The sequence below is a fragment of the Tenrec ecaudatus genome, chromosome X (assembly GCF_050624435.1).
Source record: "Tenrec ecaudatus isolate mTenEca1 chromosome X, mTenEca1.hap1, whole genome shotgun sequence".
NCBI lineage: Eukaryota > Metazoa > Chordata > Mammalia > Afrosoricida > Tenrecidae > Tenrec > Tenrec ecaudatus.
In genome coordinates, this window is record NC_134548.1 from 77,813,455 (window position 1) to 77,817,249 (window position 3,795).

Here is a 3,795-nt window from a genome sequence, read left to right on the forward strand (position 1 = left end):
CTGAGCTAACAAATGAAGTAATGAATGTAGTAACCATGGTATTAATTCTTTCATGCTTCTATAGAATCTACTTTCTTCCTCCCTCTGTGGAGTTAGCATCCTAGGATTTGCAATTGGGGAATAACACTAGGGAGTCATATTGTCGATCCTCTTGCCTGAGTTTGGACTGCATTTAAATTCTCCTAAACAGAATGTTTCTAAGACTTCCAGTAAATAATTCTGAAAGGGAGGCAACTGGGCAGGAATTGAAAGAACACCCAAACTTGGAATCAGAAAACCTGCTGTGAGATCTGCTCTTGCCACCATTAGCTCAGAAGGGTTCAGAAAGAAGAAAGATTGGGCTTTTTGCCGCATCTACTGCGAGAATGAAGACCATTCTCAGCAACCAGACTGTCGACATTCCGGAGAATGTGGACATCTCCCTGAAGGGGCGCACGGTCATCGTGAAGGGCTCCCGAGGAACCCTGCGGAGGGACTTCAATCACATAAACGTAGAACTCAGCCTCCTTGGGAAGAAGAAGAAGAGGCTTCGAGTTGACAAATGGTGGGGAAATAGAAAGGAACTGGCTACAGTCCGCACGATCTGTAGTCATGTACAGAACATGATCAAGGGAGTGACACTGGGCTTCTGATACAAGATGAGGTCTGTGTATGCACACTTCCCCATCAACGTGGTTATTCAGGAGAATGGGTCTCTTGTTGAAATCCGTAACTTCTTGGGTGAAAAATACATCCGGAGGGTTCGCATGAGGACAGGTGTTGCCTGTTCTGTTTCTCAAGCCCAGAAAGATAAGTTAATTCTTGAAGGAAACGACATTGAGCTTGTATCAAATTCAGCTGCTTTAATTCAGCAAGCCACGACAGTTAAAAACAAGGATATCCGAAAGTTTTTGGATGGTATCTATGTTTCTGAAAAAGGAACAGTTCAGCAGGCTGATGAGTAGCTCTAGGAGGTGTCCAGCAACAGTCAGGATGATTCCTTTAGACTTGTCTGTGATGCTTTGATTCAATCTAATAAAGTTTATGTAATGAAAAAAAAGAAGAAAGATTGGAAACAGAAATCATAGGAAGTGATGTTACACTGAGAAGAATGCAATCAGTGAGATCAAATGTGTATAAATTATTGAATGTAAAATTGCTTATCTGCTCTGAAAATTTTCATCCAATTCACATAAAAAAGTTTTTAAAAATTATATTATTCTCAGCCCCAACCACCTAGATATTTAAATTTAGTTGGTTTGAATTGGACCCAGGTATCAGTCCTTTCTTAAAGCTTCCCAAGTGACTTCAGATAAACTACTGGGCTACAGAAATGGGTAGAATGATGCACATGGATGTTGAAATAAGCTAATATGACTGCAGAGGCTGAGAGGGCGAGAGGGAGGATCAAAGTCCTCTGAGAATGTAGGCAAATAAATCACAGTGATGGTGAGGGGAAGAGAATCAGGGGTGAAATCAAAGTTGAAAGAGAAAAGAGTTTTACATAATAGTGTGGAGCAATTGTCTGGGTGTAGTCACAGAGATTTAGGTAATGCTAACTTACTTTATATAATAACTATACTTTAAGGTAACGTACCAGTGGGGTAAAGGAAGGGAGCTCAAAGTTAGGGGAAGTGTATCCACAAAGAGCCTGATATTAGTAGTTATTGCTGGAGGTGACGAGTGCTTTCTGAGACACCCTTTTTGAGAGTGTAGGGAAGAAGTTTACTTCCCATGGAGCTGCATGCCCAGAGTACATAATAGAGTCAAGGTTCCAAGAGTGCCATTCGCATTAGGAATGATGGAGTTGCTGAAGAAGAAAGTACACAACAGTATGGGGTGAGTGAGGGAGGAAGATACTTCTTGTGACCATATGAGACGTCCACGTTTTCCTTATTCTTCTTGCTTTAGGTTTTTCTTTGTCTCCATAAAAAGTTGTATAACAAATAGGCTTTAGGTTTCATTTTAAGTTGCCTCTTTATAATGGTACCCCTCGCATTTTTAATTCATTTTTTCTCTTGAATTTTTCTCAACCTTCTTGTCCACTCACTCATTATGATCTCTTATTGTGATCTAATTGGAAAGAATAAACCTTGGACTTGATGCTCACCATGATAGAGTCAACGCAGATCATCTATAGTAGTGGCTAGTCTGCAGATTCAGGGAGGCGGTTTAGAACCTTTCAGCTACATGCTCCAGTCGGGTGTTCTCTTCTGTAAGCCTAATCCTTTCATGCACAAAAGATGTGGTAGAAGTCTGAGAGGAAAGGGCAGAGGGACAAAACAGAATCTAAATGAAGTCACAGCTATTTTCTCACCTTTAGGTAAAAACAATGCTTATTTGCTGAATCAGTGACAAAACCCAGATTCTGGTAAAAATTATTAAATAGATCAAAAGAAAAAGCCTTTTTCCTACACTAATTAGGTCTATAACAAATGTTCTATTCTAAACTGGTTAATTTGACCTCAATTGTCAAACAAAATCTCCTGTGCGAATGTCCTCCCACTTCATCCATTCTTCACTGTAGAATCAGAGCTGTTCAGTACAGGATGGCCAAAATCTGCCCTAACACTACAACCCAAACCTACTGCCATCAAGGCGCTTCCAATTCACAATATCCCTGTAGGACTGAGTAGAAATACCACCATAAGATTTCCTTGGCTGTGACTCTTTATGGAAATAGATTGCCCCATTTTTCTCCAGCAAAGTGGCTGGTCAGTTTGAACCACACACTTTTTGGCTAGCAACCCAATGTTTAACCTGCTGGACCACCAGGGCTCCTCAACACTGAGAAGAAATAGCCAAATCATAGTTTGCATGCACCCATGCCCACTGTCAACTCTCTCTAGAATATCCCAAACCAACAAATCTTTATTTAGATAGAATTCTAGAGCTGCACAGAAGAAGAAAGTAATGTGGATAGTTCCCAATCTGTAGTTGGCAAAATTTTAGGATGGCTTCCAATGATCTACTTACTTGAATTATCTGGGTTGGGTCTGTAATATGATGAGTTATCACATCCATAGTTACATCACCATATGGAAAGGTAATTTTTTTCCAGATGTAATTAAGGTCCACAGTCAGTTGTCTTGGAGTTCATCAAGAGACGGATGGGCCTGACTTAATCAAGTGACCTCTTAAAATGAATAAGAAGCCTTTTCAACAAATTGTACTGGTGCAACTGGATTGGCCCAACCAAAAAAAACAAGAAACTTGATCTAAATGGCATCTTCATAAAGATTAATTCAAGGACGGCGATGGCGGATGGGCGGGAAAAAAAAAGATTAATTCAAAATGAATCATAGATTTATATGTAAAACTATTATGAATAAAACAGGAGAAAAATCCTTCAGGACCTAGAAATTGATGAAGTATTCTTAAACTTGACATGAAAACATGATTTATTACAGAAATTTTTTAAACATTGTATTTCATCAAAATTAAGAATGTTTTCTCTGTGGAAAAAAAGCCTACCATAAGGATAAAAAGACAAATATAGAGTTGGAGAAAATATTTGCAAATTACATATCCAACAAAGGACAAGTATCTAGAACACACGAAGAAATCTCAAAGCTCAACGATTAAAAAAAATCTAATTAGAAAATAATCAAAGGCATGAAGACACATTTCACGAAAGAGGATGTACAAATGATAAGTAAATACATGAAAAGATAGCCAACATTATTGCTCATTAGGTAATTCTTAATTAAAACCACCAATCCATATGTTCAAATTTTTTTAATGATGAAAACACTAAATGCTGATTCGGATATTAAAAACTGAGCCACATTAGTGGGAATAAAAAATGGTTCAACT

The 3,795-nt window shown here is 38.5% G+C and overlaps 1 pseudogene; it reads left to right on the top strand.

The window, feature by feature from the left end:
• Positions 1-348: 348 nt before the first annotated feature.
• On the top strand, positions 349-944 carry LOC142434008 (large ribosomal subunit protein uL6 pseudogene; annotated as a pseudogene).
• The last annotated feature ends 2,851 nt before the right edge of the window (positions 945-3,795 follow it).